This window comes from Microtus pennsylvanicus, chromosome 7 (genome assembly GCF_037038515.1).
Source record: "Microtus pennsylvanicus isolate mMicPen1 chromosome 7, mMicPen1.hap1, whole genome shotgun sequence".
In the NCBI taxonomy this organism is placed as follows: domain Eukaryota; kingdom Metazoa; phylum Chordata; class Mammalia; order Rodentia; family Cricetidae; genus Microtus; species Microtus pennsylvanicus.
Genome location: NC_134585.1, coordinates 80,513,521 through 80,531,775, shown reverse-complemented (window position 1 = coordinate 80,531,775; position 18,255 = coordinate 80,513,521).

Here is an 18,255-nt window from a genome sequence, read left to right as displayed (position 1 = left end):
ACAACATCAGGGATATTATTGTATTTTTCTTTGTTTTATGCATATTCTTAAGTGGTTAAAAGAATGAGCAAGTGACTTTCCACTGTCAACTCTGATTCTTGGCCCACAAATTTAGTAACAATAATGTTTGTCTACTGAGTTACTGTGAAGCTAGCTGATTCAAAATTTGGGAGGAATCTATTTCAGTGTTCAGCGTCATCTTATAATTAACTATATTTCTAATATTTTAACGTTAGATTTTAGTTGCTTGAAAACTTTTGCCTGCCAAGCATCTCTTTTCCTCTCTCATAATTGTTGTGCTCCCCTCCACTCGCATCTCCCTTCCCCTCCCTGGCTCCCCTCCACCCGCTGCTCCTCTCCATTCCCTGCCTGTCACCATTGCCAAATCCATAGGCTCCAGACTCTTGGCCTCCAAATCTGTTTAGTCCAAGAGTCACTTAGACCCTTTCACGTTTCACGAACTCCTACCACGATCTCCATTCCCATAGGCTTAGCTCCAGACCTGTGCTTTGGAGTCAGATTTGCCTGGTTCAATAAAGCAGTTCATGTACCAGGTTTGGTGACTCAGCTCTGGTCACACAGCTCCTGCACTGACTCAAGCTAAGGTAGGACAGAGTCTCATATCATACAGTCACAGAAAGACCTCTAAGGCCTGGGTAAGATTCCAAAATCGGTAACTATGTGAGGGGCCAAGACAGCATGCCCCTCACCCTGGAGGACTGTTAAAACAGGTTTCTGATGCTGTCTCCTGAGTTTCTCATTGAGTTCAATTGGATGAAGCTGGAGGAGTAGGTTTCTAGTAACATCCAAGATTATACCAAAGCTGCCACTCTGAGGACTACATTTGAAAATTGCTACTGTAACTAATTGACAAATATCTATGCAAAGAAAAGCTAAAAGTAATCAAGTTGCATTGGGGACATTCTGCAGGGAAATTTATTAAATGCTTATGTAAGACAAAATCTCTGGGCAGAGTTATCATCTGACGTGTTTGCTTCGTGTAGGGCTGTTGAAAAGTTTTCACTGCTGCACTGGCCTTGGTTGCTTCCCCTCTCAAGCGTGCTGTTTTCCAGGGGATGTGAAGTAGAATCAGCTGGTCTCCCTGTTGTTTCCTACTCTAGCTGTGAATAATGAACATATCTGAGACCATTTTTTTTTCTTGCAGGTCTGTGTCAGTGGAGCCTAAGATTGCTCTCCCCTAATATGAAGTAACACTCATGAGTCACTGTGGGCTTCCTGAGTGCTCAGTCTAGACTAGAATCATTGAATAGTTCTTCTTTTCACCTCAGAGCAGATGGAAACAGCTAGGGTAAATGATCGACAGAAGGGGACAGGCTTCATTATCCCTTCTGAGTTATTATTGACCTGGGGAAAATATGAAGGTTTCAAAATTTGTCCTCATAGCTGACAAAGCCTTCTTAATTAGAGGTAATGTCAAAAAGGTGGCCATCCCCCCAATTTCTTGCTCACCTACCATCTGCTACTAATGAAGATTTGTCAATTAAGGAATGCTATTTCTGATTAAGGAGTAAGTTCTGATCGCCTCTCTTCCTCTGCGCCTTGTTCCCTTGATGCTCCTTGATGACCTTAATTGAAGCTCATGTGGGAATCATATCTCTGCTACATACCTCTATGCCTGGCTCATATGCAGAAATAATCGTAACCAGGAAGTGCCCTATGGTAAACCTCTAATATACAAAAACACGATTAGCCTTCTTCCCTTTTCTCTGGCTACATACCTTATTGCACATGAATTCCTCTGAGCGTGATGTTGATATCAGTCCTAAACTTAATTTCCTAGAAATAGAGCTTGTCTTTGGTAAATTTGCTGATGCAGTGGAAAGGCTAACTTTTCCTACAAAAACATACGAATTTATATCCCTGTGGTCCTAATTTATTGGCATCAGTTGTTTCAGTTTCGTTCTGAAACCATAAAGATCTATTTAAGAGTGTTTATTTCCAGGAGAGCACTTTTGCTCTCTGTGTTTTGGGTAGTATAGGTTGAAAACAGAAAACAGAGGAGCATTATTTTGAAAGTGGCTGAAGACCACTGTGTCTCTGGTAGTGCAGAGTGAAGAGCTTGTTTACCTCTCAGTGCCAGGTAGAATGTTGACATCAATATCTTTGTTGTCTCAGTGTTAGGGTGAAGAAGTTCACCTTACTGCACTGATCTGGAAAAGTACAAAATCGCGCTTTCACCAAAAGCATTGTAAGTACATTTCTACAAGTGATGCGTAGGATTCACCCACGTTCCCACATGTGTGAATTTATGAAATTTATTTATATACAGCATCTGTTCAATTTCACAATAATTATTTTTGCAAAAACTAGAGAAACAGATCTTGATAATTTTCTACTTTATCACAAAATAAAATAAAATGCAGCAAAATAAGGCAGCTATTCTTCAAGAAGTATTACAGGAGAAAAACCATATGTTTTTCTTTTTAAAGAAAATTATAAATTCCTTAAAATACAAATGTTTGTCTTTGAATCTGGTATCAACTCCAAAACAATTTAATGTGAATAACTCAACACAAAGAATATCAACGAGAAAAAAAGTTAATTAGGCTCATGCATGTATTCACATAAAAAATTACAAATGGCACTTAAGTACCCACATGAGTAATCATGGTGGAACAATAAATTAACATACTTTAAAATTTTCGCCAGGGGTTGAAGACATTGAGGTTAGAATTAATGTTTCAAAGTCATCTAGTTCAGTGTTCCTAGCCTGGGCTATTGATTATTACCTGTGTATACCTTTATCCCATGTTTGAAAGCCTTGTTCATTATAGCTGTTCAAAAGGAATCGGGTATGTATATTTTTATATATTGCATACGTCAATCTCAACAATTCTTTATCATATCCTGGACTTGCTATAATATATTCTATACTGGTCAACTTAGTCAAAAAAATTATTCTTGTACCATTCTAAATCTTAGAAGTCCAAATCAAAGAGCTGACAGCCACACTACCTTTGAAACCTCTTGGCAAGACTCTCCCACCCACACTCCCGAAGCCCCTCCTCTTTCTGAAAATGGCTGTGTGTGGGTCCCTCAACCCTGATCCACTGCTGCACACTGGAGGTCCCAGGATGCAGAGGAGCTGTGTAGCACTCTCAGACTGTGCTGACTGTGGCGGCTATGAACTACCAGGGCACTCACTCGGAAATGCTGCAGCAGGGGGTAGGGGTTCTCCAAGTGTATCAGTCAGGCTAGCAGCATGCATGCAGGTCACATAATAATTATCGAGGAGCATGTTGTTCGGGGGGGGGGGAGGAAGAAGCGTGACTGACTTTGTCATGACATGGCCCTTATCTCTTTTGGGTAGGAGTGGCCCCACACCTGCCGTGCTCCCTGAGAGCTGTCTGTGGTATGGACCAAGCTCTACCGTCCCTCACCTGGCTTTGGAATCTGCAGCTGCTAACCCTGAGCCTTCCTGGGCTTGTGACTACATCACTCCATCTTTTCTTTGTGATGGTTGTCATGGAGCCATCTTTCCCATGTGTCTGATAATACTGGATTTAAAACACAGAATTTAAGCAGTGAAACAATTCCCTATGTGTAAGAAATTACCCCCTAAATTTAAAAACTAAATCTTTTTATATTCTAGGGAATTCTGAGGGTGGGAAACTTGCATGTCTGTGACCTGGTTCCCTGTGGAAGCTGTGCGGGTTCAGTAGTAACATTACCATCACAGTTCCCTGTTGTCAGTTTGTCCTTATCAGGCAGTTGGTATCTGACTGTATGATCTTAGGTAGAGAGGAAAAGAATTATTAACTAAGGCTGAAGGCACAGAACCATTGGCTACCAAATCTCAAATCCATTATTTTGTTTTATGGAGCAGTTCTGGTACTGTGTTGGTCTGTGTACAAATGCTAGGGGTTGTGGATTAAAATACATACTAGCAGCCTTGTTGACAAAGGAGAATAAATATTTTTGGGGTGATAAACATCCTATAATTCAATATTGTAGGATAGTTGGTGTTTTTAAACACAAAACTATCATGTAATGAAAGCTAAGATACACAGAAAAGGGTTATAATAGTGAAAAGAGTCAACAAAATTAGATTCAAAGGTGGGCTATGTGCTGGAACTCTCAGGCATGGACTGTAAAATAGTTTTGTGAAATATGTGACCTGTTCAAGAGAGAAGGTCAGCAATCTGAGAGAAGAGCAAGAGAGAAATGGAAAATAAGTAAATGGGATTGCCAAGAATAAAAACAATTATATGAATCTTAAAGGACTTGATAAGGTGATCTTGGTGTAGACAGTGAAGGATCATGAATGTGATCTCTCCCAAGAACTTATCAAATCTGAAACCTATGAAACTAAACACAGGTTCTCAAAGAATACCCGCAAATTAAGCCAAGCAATGGACAAAAAAGATGACATATCATGAAATCATGAAAAAGGTGATGATGAGAGTTTATCCCAGGATACTAAATTTATCCAGCACTAATTTTTAAACCAATTTAATTCACAAGAATAAGAATGAAATTAAAAATAATTCCAGACCTTTGTCAGTTGCGGGGTTGGTGAAAATCTTCTCCCAGTCAGTGGGTTGCCTTTTTGTCTTAGTGACAGTGTCCTTTGCTTTACAGAAGCTTCTCAGCCTCAGGAGGTCCCATTTATTCAATGATGCCCTTAGTGTCTGTGCTGCTGGGGTTATACGTAGGAAGTGGTCTCCTGTGCCCATGTGCTGTAGAGTACTTCCCACTTCCTCATGAATATTAACCTTCATCAGGCGATGAAAGGAGACAGAGACAGAGGAGCACGGGACAGAAATCTCAAGGTCCAAATCAGGAGCAGAAGGAGACGGAGCACGAGCAAGGAACTTAGGACCGCGAGGGGTGCACCCACACACTGAGACAATGGGGATGTTCTATCGGGAACTCACCAAGGCCAGCTGGCCTGGGTCTGAAAAAGCATGGGATAAATCCGGACTAGCTGAACATAGAGGACAATGAGGAATACTGAGAACTCAAGAACAATCGCAGTGGGTTTTTGATCCTACTGCACGTACTGGCTTTGGGGGAGCCTAGGCAGTTTGGATGCTCACCTTAGGAGACCTGGATAGAGGTGGGCGGTCCTTGGGCTTCCCACAGGTCAGGGAACCCTGATTGCTCTTCGAGCAGATGAGGGAGGGGGACTTGATTGGGGGAGGGGGAGGGAAATGGGAGGCGGTTGCAGGGAGGAGGCAGAAATCCTTAATAAATAAATTAATTAAAAAAAAGAAAAAGAAAAAAAATAAAAATAATTCCAGTAGAATTGGAATAAGCATTTAGTGTAATTCAGTACCCCTTTAATATAATTTTTAGAAAATGCAAAGAAGAATCTTTTCATTATGAATTAAGACATCTCTGCTGATCCACAGACCCTGCTATGTTTAATGATGAAACACTCCTCATTTTCTGTTGAGGTTGAAAATAATGCAAGAATATCAGTTGTGTCCACGAGTTTATGAAATAATGCTGGTTGTATGTTGAAATTTAGGTTCTTATAAGTCACATAAGACATTCTTATCCAGGGAATCTTTCATCTTCTTATTTTGCTGTCTGTCCCCCACAATATGAGAAAAAGTATTCTATAGTGATTGTTCCAAACTTGGGTGTCATTCAAGGTCTCAGGACTTCATTTCCATAAGTCAGAAGTCATGATGTATTGGGCATGTGGGAGATGATGGAGTATTATTGGTAGTTGTCCTTAAATAAAACACAGACAAATGGGGAGGGAAAATACTAACTGGCTATTCACAGTAGAGGTTGGTGAAGCCACAAAGATAAGCACAGGCTACTAAGCAACAAAAAGATAAGGCTATCACCTATCTTGGACAGAGCCAGCAGAAGCAGCAAAGAAATCCTTCCAGGGGCAGGAGAACAGCTGTCATCAGATGTATTGTAGGTAGTTCCCTGCTGTAAGGCCTCAAGTCACAAGCACAACATCCATCACAGTTGTTGGATTCTTGGGAAGCCTGTGTGTACTTAGGCTTCTCCACCTCCTCGTCCCCCTCCTCTTCCTCCCTCCCCTCCTCCCCCTCCTCCTTCTCCTCCCACTCTCCTCCTCCTTCTTTTTTTTTTCTTTTTAACTGGCTATATCCCAAATCAACACAAAGAGAGAAGTATATCCACTGGTTTCCGCTCTGAGCAATGGAGTAGGTATTTAGCTTAAAGTCAGTGGTTATTTTGGAATGTTCTTCTGTCTGGGTATTGTGCATGGGAGCTTGTACACTTCAGTTCTTCCTGACTTGTTCTATTGCCATTTTGTATAGAACCATCTTATGTATTCACTATCCCAGTTCCTGTATGCGGGAGGACCAGACAGGTGTCAGATTGTAATTCCTCCCTAGGCTCCCACAGGAGAAGAAAGGAGTGTGCAGGAAAAAAAAAGTACAAGGGCAGAGCTTAGGAGGCAAGAGAAGCTGGTTCTATGGAGCCTGGTATAGAAATGGTGACTGTAGGTAGAGGAAGAAGGGCTAAAAGTGAGATTGAGTGTGCAGGGGCTTCCCTTTTAGGCCCTGGATGTCACTCAAGGGAGTTTGCGCTTTTATTTCCCTTAGCGCATTAGAGCTCTATTGAAGAGTGTTAAGCGGGGAACTGTGTCTCTGTACGCTGCACTTTCATTTTAAGAAATATTACTCAAGTGACAATGTCAAAAGTGAACTTAAAGGGGCAAGATAGGAGTCTTGGAAACCATTTAGGAAATTATTACCTTAGTGGTCTACAAAATAATGATGGCATCATTCAAGATGCAGGGCTGGGTGGAGAAGAATGGACAGACCCGAGATGAACAGATAGCACTTAGTGGTTAATTGGACATGAGACATGACACAGGATAATTATGCCCTTTTTTCCTTCATCATTCATCAGAGGGCATTTTTGTAATAGTGTATGATCCCCTCCAGCGTTTTACACTTCTTCACAAAAGCGTGCATTTTTTTCAATTACCTTGTTAAAAGCCTGAAAATGTTCATCCATCTATACTGTTTTTTTTTATTGTCAGTTCCTAAGATAGTAAAAGTAAAATGTATCTCTAAGCCGCTATCCCATCATTTTCTTGCACAAATTCCGAACATGATGTTTAAGCATAGATAGGTTAATGCAAGAAGCAATTTTCTTCTCCGGCGAGGAAGCGTCACATGCTTACCTCAGTGGAGCTGTGATTAAAAGAAATATGAGCCTAGAGATGTTTAAGAATGTGTTCTAGTTGGCCCTAAAATAACCAGTATTATTTTCTTCAATACATATCTATTGTTGAAATTAAATGCTTACTCCTTTCTTTAATAATTACATCATACAAAATAGTTTAATTTTTATGAGTCAAATATCTTTTCATGCACTTAAGTCATTATTGTAAATATCAATGATAAATTGCCCTTCAACTCACTTTATATTCGGTAATGACTTGATCCATTAAGGAAACCAAAGGAAGAGCAAGATTAAGTTTCTTTAAAAAATGAATAATGGGGTATACAAAAGAGCTTAGCTTCTGGGGGCTTCTTAGATTTTGCTGGCAAGCACAGTATCAATCAGATATAGATAGTGTGTATGCTGGGTGGTGTGTGCGTGTGTGTGTGTGTGTGTGTGTGTGTGTGTGTGTGTGTGTGTGATTTTCTCTTAGGGTATAGAAGGGAAACTAGTGCAAGGGCCAAAGAAGAGATAAGCCTACAGTGTTCCAGGGATAGCACGGAGGTAAGGAAGGATACAAATGAGGAAGGAGAGGCAAAGAGATAGGCCTGAGAAGTAGCCACTTATGTCTTCTATGTACTTCCGTTGAAGTGACCCTGTTCCAGTATGCAGGTCTTTCTGAACCTTCTCCTTTCTGCCCCCAGAGTGTTTCCTTCTGAGTGTAGAAGGAAGAACAGTACAGATGGAGGAGTTAACCTAACAGCCTTCTGAGCACCAGCATCAATTTTATTGCTAGTTAATGGCAGCTCTCTCCCACCCCCACACCATCAGACTCTAAATAAGTTCAGGTCCTCTGAGAGGACCACCTGCTGGCAGAATCAAAACCAGAGCCAGGCAGTCTGGTAAGGGGATTCTTGTCCTCTTCCTACAGGAAGTTTGGGATGAGCAGTTGTTACACAGCAATAGAAAAAAGTAGAAACTGAATATAGCGGACAATGAGGACTACTGACAACTCAAGAACAATGGCAATGGGTTTCTGATCCTACTGCACGCACTGGCTTTGTGGGAACCTAAGCAGTTTGGATGCTCAACTTACTAAACCTGGGTGGTGGTGGGGGTTCCTTGGACTTCCCATAGGACAGGGAACCCTGATGGCTTTTCGGGCTGGGGGGGGGGGACTTAATTGGGGGAGGGGGAGAGAAATGGGAGGCGGTGGCGGGGAAGAGACAGAAATCTTTAATAAATAAATAAATTTAAAAAAGAAAAAAGAAAAAAGTAGAAACAAAAGACTCTAACTCTATTCAACAAGTGTCTTGCCGGGCGATGGTGGCACACGCCTTTAATCCCAGCACTCGGGAGGCAGAGGCAGGCGGATCTTTGTGAGTTCGAGACCAGCCTGGTCTACAGAGCTAGTTCCAGGACAGGTTCTAAAGCCACAGAGAAACCCTGTCTCGAAAAACAAAAAAAAAAAAAAACAAAAAACAAAAAACAAAAAAAAACAAGTGTCTTTAGGCAGCTGTGAGTCTTTGTGAAAGAAACTGAGCTGCAGTTAGTCTTGCCTTCATTTGGGTTTTTGAAACACTCAAATAGAAACTTTAAAGTGTGGTAGGAAAGGGACCTCAAACTGTGAAGTATTTGAGTCACAAGCTTACAGTGATCTGGACCAAGCTGGTTGCCTGAGTCTATCAGGACGTGTTTCAAGGAAGACTTTATGTACAGACTTGAGGATTTCCTGGAGGTATTAAGGTGAGAACAGTCCATATCAGTGTACAGATGCATTCTTCCAGGCCTGAATCTCACGTACAAATATGCTCTTAGCCCAGACAGACCTTGTACTCCTATTTCCAGCTTCTCTGGGTCTTTTATGAACACCTTTAAAGGAAGATTTGTTGTTCAGCCAGGTGTTTTCCTATACATTCTCTTTGGTTCTGTGGTGTGTAGTTCACCTGGTCACTGGAGACTACTTCTAGAGCTCCCTTTAAACTTCCACAAGCAAGTACTCCTGCTTCTCTCTTTGTTTAAAGTAAGATGGATGATGATTAGAGACAGAAAGGACTGTGTGCTACCTAGAGCCCACTTATATGATTTCCCTCAGTATCGATCACCTAGAGGAGAATTTCTTTACGTGTCTTTTCTTACTGTAATGCTGGGCAATGTTGTTTCCAGCAGGTCGCTTTGTTCAGTAGAAAAGAAATACATAATTGAGGCTTCTGGGAAATTCGGAACACTTGGTAGGGGAGTGTGCATTTGTTATATTCTTGTAAAGATGTAATATACTGATGCAGTAATGTGCCTTCCATGAGCTGTTTTTCCAAAAATTGAGAAAAAATGCATAAGTACAATGGCTTAGGAGATTAAAAGACGATATTGAAATGAAAACGTAAGTAATATACAATGACAGAGGAAGGAAGGGGGCTTCATTTGAGGTATGCAAATGTTAAGAAAAACGGAGCTAATCAAATTACAACCTGTCATCAAAGATAAATAGCTACGCCCTTTGAGGCCAACTGCTTGCAAGCTGTACTCTGACACTGAAGGGCAAACGTGAGGATTGAAGTATTGTCATGTCATGCCAGAGCTCAGTTTGTCTCACTCACCATGACCAAATCATTTCCATAATTATTCACAGAACGTTTCAAACTCAACTTTCCAACAAAGAGAACTACTAGCCTGCTCAGTAGTTGCTTAATTTTTTCTAGGTAAGATCTCAAAATTCAACCCCTAGTGCATCAAATGAGAGAGGTCCCATTACTTTTAGCATCTGTAAACATTAATCACAGACAACAGGAAAGTAATCATTTACTTTGACTTTGCATCAAAAAAGTAACTAAATTAGAGTTTCTCTTCTAATACCACATATAAAAGGAAAATTTGATGTCCATTAGCACAGTGGATGGGCTGTGAGCAACACCATTCAGAGGGGAGGTGTGTAAGAAATGAAGCTTGAGAAACTGGTGGCCTCTATCACAGGGCCACTCAAAAAAGTCTTCTGAAATTATAACCTAATTAGGCCCCTGGGCAGAGAATGACTCTAAATGCAGGCACTCATCTATCATATTCTGAAATGCCATTTTCTTCTCTTCATTATTCAAATGTGTATATAGAGAATAAGCCTTGTAATCCTTGTCAATAAAGAAGAAATGAAACACCATATGGTAAAAAATATCAGAATTCTAGATCTTTGTAATTCTTGACTTATCTTACCAGTTTCCCCAGGAATAATGCTTCTTTTTCACTATCCCTTTTTACACTCTCCCCAATTGTCTGTTTGAGGTTGACTGATTCTAGAAAGGAATTAGAGGGCTTAGGTGGAAGTAACTGTTTGATTTACACAATATCCAGCCTTATTGGGCCTCATGTCCATCTAGCAATATTATATTAACTCCTCTCCGAAATACATCCTTCCATTCCTCCATTCCTCAATGTCTCCATCTCAATACATCCATCCACCACACACCTATCCATCCATCTACCCATCCATCCATCCATCCACCCACCCATTCATCCACCCACCCATCCACCCACCCATCCACCCACTACCTACCCATCCATCCACCCAGCCATCCACCCAGCCATCCACCCAGCCATTGAGATACATTTTTAAGACAAGCTTGCAATTTATGGAGCACACCAACAGGCTTAAAATTCTAATCAGATCTGTTAAATTCTATAATAGGTCACGTCAAAAACTTGAGCACAGGATTTGGCAAGAGTCAGATCTCCTCAGTTCCTGAGGGAGCTGTCTTTTCTCTCTGCAAATACTTAATGTATGGATCCCTTAGATTTATACTTTGAATCCTAATAATAAGACAGTATTTGATGATCTATAAGAGGTCATTAGATCATGTCTGCTCTGCCTCATTTACACAAGAGACTCCAGAAAACTAGCTAAGTTTCCTCTGGTGAAGATTATCAGAAGGTGCCACATGTTGGTAAGATGAACTTCAATAGATAAATCTGCTAATGTCTTGATCTTGGATTTCACAGTCTCCAAAATATAATAAACAATTTCTGTTGTTTGTAAGCCCATGAAACCTGAGATATTTTGTTATATGAGTACAAAAGACTTTAAAACCCTTATAGAAGCTATTTTGGTTATCCATTTTATGAATTTGCATGTTAGTCACATCAGAAATGTCTTCACAACATCTAGACATTTAACCAGTAAGGTGCCACTGCCTAGCCACCCAAGTTCACACAGAAAATTACCTATTGTCTCTGTTTATCATCTATTGCATATATTATCATCTTAAATCTAATCTGCCTATCAGTCATTCACAATCTATTATCTCTTGCTTATCTGTTTATCATCTATATATCGTCTATAAGCTCTATATTTTTATCAATCATTTATTATCTACATAACTATCATACATATGTGTATCAGCTATCTATTGTTTATTATTAATCAATCTGAAAACTTGTAATCTATGTATCTCCTAGTTGTATATCATCTATCTATCTATCACCTATCTATCTATCTATCTATCTATCTATCTATCTATCTATCTATCTATCTATCTATCTACCTATCATCTATCTATCTATCTATCTATCTATCTATCTATCTATCTATCTAAACATCCATCATCTATCTACCTATACATCTTTATATATAAATTTATATATCTATTGACCTGTATATCTATATAATCCTCTAGTTATGTATAATCTGTCCATCACCCACATTGATTTTTGTCAGGGTCACTGCATGTCACTGTTGGATGGGAGATAGCACTATGCAGTTTTGGCTTTGTGTCTGACAGGCCATTGTCAACCACCCTTCTGTGATACTATCTTCTTTATGCTATTGCAAGTCATATCTTATTCCATTATAATGGATATGCATGACTATTTCAGGTATGTGGTATAACTATGGGCTTTCCCCCCCTGTTCTTTCAACAGAACAGACCAAATTTTGCCAATTTCCCACAAAAGTCGTATGATTATTAAAGTGAGAATGCAGAGGAGCAGAATTAGTATGTCTTTTGTATAGGTTTTTTGGTCATTCATTAAGTTATATGAAACAAGTCTTTTGTGTTTTTGCAAAATGAGTATTACAATCTGGTATATCAGTTACTTTCATCGATCCTACTGTATAGTATACAGAGGTCTATTATTAGGTAACAATATACAGTATATGCAGTAACTCACATATATGAGTAACATTTAGAATTGTGGAAAAAGTGAAACTCAATATTTAATAACTGGAAAAGGCATAAACATTAGAATATATCCTTCAATATGTTTTATGAAGCTGTGTCTTTTAAGGACACAGAAAAGTTCTTATAAACCTATTCAGTTTATGTAGAGTTTCTCAATTTGAGTGTCTATAACATTTCAGTGATTTTAAAGTTCACAGTTTTTTAAGGACTTTTAATGAAGAACATAGTTATTATTAATAGCTATCTTTTGAATAAAAGCAATATGAATGGTTTTGATTATTTATAATTTGTTGAAATAACCTTTATACCATACATATATACTGAAAATAAAATTCTTCTACAAGTGAAAGCCAAGGAAACTAGACTTAAGTCCTCAGTCCCTCATGTGGTAAGTGACAGTGTTGAATTTTGAGCTATATACCCTTCCTTTTCTGATGCTGTATTTGATACAAGAAGATGACAATATCCTGCCATATTATAGTATATATAGCAAAGTGTTCTATTTGTCATCAAGTTCTTACAGTTTAATTAAGTTTGGTTTGTAATTCTTATGGAGAAATTCCAAGAGTAAAACCATTTCTCAGCTTCCACTTGTACATCTAGTTCTTCACCTCTTAGAATGTCTGGGAAAACAGATTTTCACCTCTCCTATCGCCTCCAGAGTGCTCTCTGCCTGAACCACTATTCATCTTTGTTCCTATCGTCATCACCATCTGCCTTCAAGTCTCCATACAAGCTTTGCTCCCTCTCTGGAGTCCTTGAGGATTCCTCCATCACAGAGTAATCTGCCTTTTCCTTCCTCTTCTCAGCTAAGCTCTGCTGTACTCTCTCTTTCTCATTGCTGCCTCTTCAGTTTTGATGTCAAGATTTTGCCTAATGATATGACTGACTGAACGTCACCTTCCTATCTCCTAACTCTCAGATCTGAATGTCAAGTTTTAGTCTTATGTATGGCAAGTGACACTGTTAGCTATCACATTGTTGAAAGACACTCACAGACTGTGTGACATTTTCCCCCTTATTTTCTTTCTGCTTTTTGGGTTATTATTCATAAGTCCTTCCTAGATTCTTTGTCATGTCCTCACTTGCCAGTAGATTTCCTCTGGATGGTTGTTATTTCTTTCCTTGTATGTGATTACACCTACTTGTGGCATTCAACTGGAATCAGTTACATGTGTCACTGTAGATTTTCCTCCTGACTACTCCCTTTGCATCCTGATCTGTCCTGTGAAGACACACACTGGAACTTCCACTGGTGTCTAATCACTACATGTTAAAACTGAACTACTGAGTGAATATTCTTTCCCTGATCTTGGTTTGTTTACATTGCTATACCAAAGTATTATAAACTGGATAGTTAAAAATAAAACAATAACAACAAAAAAACCCAAAGAAACAAAAAAAAAAACATGCTCATTTCTAAAGCTGTAACTCTGAGATCAAAGCACTAGCAGGTTTAGCATTTGCTGAGGGCCCATTTTCAGCTCATTGCCTTCTTGCTGTGTTCTTATTAGAAAAAAGGAATGAACAAACGAAGAAAAGAAGGAAGGGAGGAAGTTGTCTTGGTATTTTTTTTTTATGTGACAGTGTGTCACCCACCATGAGAGCTCCACTCCTATGATCTGGTCTCTCCCAACCCTCCCAGCTCCTAGTACCCTCACCTCCAGGACATGTTCAATCTACAGTATGTACAAACGCAGTCATCAGTTACTGTTCTTTTGTGCGGTGGATAGCTTTGCCATTGAAGATCAAATCTTTGTATTACCTGAAATTCCTCACCTTTTTTGATCTGTTCCTGTAAATTCCACTATTAAACACTCATAGTTATAGCAAGTTTATTTCAATAACCTTTATCCCAGTTAGCTTTGTCTATTTGACCCAGCCTAGCATCATCTGAGAAGTCCACTGAGAAATTTTCTAGATCAGATTGATTTATGGGCATGTCTGTAGGGAAATCTCTTAATCATTAATTGATATAGAATAGCCTACTTCAATGTGGGTAATACCACCCCTAGGCAGGTGGTCCTGAATTTGATAAGAAAATTAGTTAAGCAGGGGCCTGAGAGCAATCCAGCAAGCAGTATTTATACACAGTGACATTTTCTTTGTAATCTAACAAATAAAGCTTGCCTGAAGGTCAGAGTGCAGAGCTAAGCCACTAATTAGCCACAGAGGCCAGGCAGTGGTGGCACACACCTTTAATCCCAGCACTTGGGAGACAGAGACAGACAGATCTCTGTGAGTTCAAGGTCACCCAGGTCTTCACGAGATTGAATACGTCTAAAAGAGAAACAGCTCACACAAAGGCAATCCCAGCACTTGGGATCACATGCCTTTAATCTCAGCCATAGGGGGTGATATAGTTGGGTGAAGAAAGGAATATATGCTGGGAGAAGAGAGGATCTCAGATGCCGTCTGAGGATTCAGTTTAAGGATACAGTCTGAGCATCGGTAGAAGTAAGAATTCTAGTGATTGGCCACTCTACTTCTCTGATCCTTCAGTTTTCACCCTCCTAATATTTGATTCTGGGCTTTTATTATTAAGAACAATTAGAATTTGTGGTACATTCACTTTCTACCATTCTTACACTTTGGCTGTGAATAAGATCCCTGGACAGAGGTAATACTCCATGGAAGAGAAAACAGTCCTGCTTATGGGATCCTGTCGTGACTTACCGTTAAAGGGTAAGGTGAAGCAAATCCATTCCTCTCCCACGTGGCTTTCTGTCATAGTGTTAATATTAACAGCAACAGAATGGAAGCAGGACAACCTCTTACTTGTCTCCCTGTCCCCCTCCCACTGCCATATAGCTCTCTTCCACAGTCCGGCTGCAGTTTGTATGAAGCCTTTAGCTACTGTACTATCTCAACAACTCAGCAGAGCAGAGGGGATCCTCCCTGACTGAACTTCTCCGTGCCTCATTGCATATCATTGGCTCTAACTGTGCCTCACTAGTTTCTAAATTTACTATATTTTCTGTTTGAACCTGTTTCCATTACCTTTCATTCTTTAAATCTGTCACACTTTGTTCTGACAAGCCCTGATTTGTCTGTAATTTGATGCACATTCTTCTCAGAAGTGTCTCTATACAAAGATCTTTTCTTACAATCCTATTCATTAGTCAATAACCTCTTTCAGGTATTTATAGACTTGCTCATTTTCTAGGTGTCAAGATAGAATACATACATCTATTTCCTGCATTTGTCTTTATTGTGAAAATGGATTACAATTACATAATAATTATAAAATAATTACATATACATTTATCAATTCTGAATACTCTGAATTTTGAATAGTCTATGCAATTTAGCAGTAGGGAGAAATACTGTTGCTGCTCAGTGAATAGTCAACACACACATTTCACAATCCATGAGGCCCTTTAGTGTGTCACGTGAGTGTGTTTCATGGTTAGCTCACTCGTCTGTAATAGAAGAAACACTGCAGCCACAAGGGAAGGGCACTGGATTACACTGTAAAGTCATTGCGTGGGATGGCTCTGCTCTTTTTATGCTATCTCTCTTTAAGGGGAGTGAATTTATACTTTCTTACAAAAGCAAGATAAACATACATTGTGTTTCATAGGAATTTTGAGATTGACAACTTCTATGTAAAAATGTATGGTTGGCCTCAGGCAACATGCTGCAGCTTGTGGTCAGCTGCTATCATACTACGTCATATACGCCTAGCATTCCCCCTTCTCTTTACAGCCTCATGTCTCTAGAGCAGATGATGCCTCCTGGGACTTGTACAGCCTACTTTGAAAATTGCCACATATCAGCATTCTTCCTACCATCAGTACCAGTTGCTTTGCCTCATCTCTCTGAGTAAATGGCTTTAGACACACGTGATTAATGACATATCGACGTGTTTCTAGTCACAACAACATTTAGAATGCTTTTGGTGAATTCCACATCTGAATACTGTTTTCATATCATTCCCCCATCTCCTCACTCCAACTCCTCCCATGACCCCATTTTCCACTGCATCTCAAATTCATGGCCCCTTTTACAATTACCCTAATTACACATGACATATTTATATATGTGTACTACACACACACACACACACACACACACACACACACTCACTCACTCACACACACACACACTCACATAAACCTGCTGAACCCCTTTAGTGTTGGTTATATATATGTTTTTATGGTTGAACATTTGCTATTGAACAGTCATTTAGTGTGCTTACCCCTGGGGGTGACCGATTCTCCTCTACAAACAAATTTTATTTCCTTGTAGATCTTTATATAGGGGTGTGGTTTTAATATAGGTGTGTGCTTTGCCGTTTCAGGTTGGCATGTCATCTGGTGTTGTAATTGGGTCTTGTTTAGCTATCCGTATTATTGTGATTTCATGGATGCAGCTTCCCTCTCATATACAGAATGCACAGTCTTACAGTAGACATCCTAGGATTCTGACTTTTAAAATATTTCAGCCCCTCCTTTCAGCAGTTTCCCCGAGTCTTAGATGTACGGATTGTGTTATATATGTATCAGGTGCATCACTTTGGTCAATTCTATACATTTTGATCAGTTGTGACTTTTTGTCCATGCCCTCCCCCCTACTTGCTACAAACAGAAGCTTCTTTGCAGAATGCGAGCTGCACTTATCTGTGGGTCCAAGGATATGTGTTTGTAATGCAGCTAGAGATTATACTGGTGCTAGGAACCTGTGAGTGGTGGGTGCTCCTCTGGGGTCCATGACCTGGGCAGCCATAGGTAGGTAGATATGTTTACTGTACCAGGCATAAACTCTTTCATACTGAGCAGAAATTTATTGTACACCGCAATTTATTTATACAGAAGTAGGTTATATAATAAGTAGGCATATAATAAGTTCTACTATTGAGACTTTGGAAATATTTTTAAATGGTAGTCATTGCTGATATTTGCATATGAGAGATAATACTCATATAGGAGACTGCCAGGTTGTATTTAACTAAATTCCTCCAAGTTCTATGTCTGAAGTATACAATGTATTCTGCAATAGGGCTTACCTTCAAATTCTAAGAGGCAATTAAAGGCAATAGCAATAGCATATATTGTTTTATTTTGGTGGGATTTTCTTGGATTCTCTGACTAACAATTGGAAAGACGTTTCTCTTTTTGATCCCAGCATTTTGCTAGATCATTTATAGCTTTGGGGGGAAGAATTATCACCCCAAGTGACATAACTTCATTTAAACCACATATATGCATATACATGTGTACATAAATATATGTAAAATAAATATAATGATTCCCCCTGGCTTTGATTTTTTTTAATTTTATTTTTAATTTCATTTTACATTCCATCCACAGTTCCCCTGCTTAATGTCTGGGGCACATTTAGTTGAGCAGGACCAAGCTCCTCCCTGCTGCATTGAAACTGAGCATGGCATCCCAGCACAGGGAATGAACTGCAATAAGCTAGCTCATGCACCAGGGATAGATCCTGGTCCTATTGCCAGGGGCCCCTCAGATAGTCCAAGCTTACCACTGTCTCCCACATACGGAGGGTCTAGATCTGTCCCATGGAGATCCACAGCTGTCAATCTACAGTTCATGAGTTTCCGTGAACTTGGTTCAACTGTCTTTGTAGATTTCTCCATCATGATCTTGTCTTCCCCTGCTCATATAGTCTCTCCTTCCTCTCTTTGATTGGATTCCAAGAACTTGGCCTGGTGCTTGGTTGTGGCTCTCTCCATCTGGTTCCATCAGTGGCTAGATGAAGGGTCTATGATGATAGTTGGAGTGTACACCAATCTGATTACAGGGGCAGGTCAGTTCGGGCTCCCTCTCCACTATGATTAGGAGTCTTAGCTGGGGTCATCCTTGTATATTCTTGGAAATTTCCCTAGCACCAGGTTTCTCTCTAAGCGCATACTGGCTCTCTCTATTAAGATGTCTCTTTCATTGCTCTCCCACTCTGTCCCTCTCCCACCTTGACCATCCCATTCTCTCATGTTCTCATA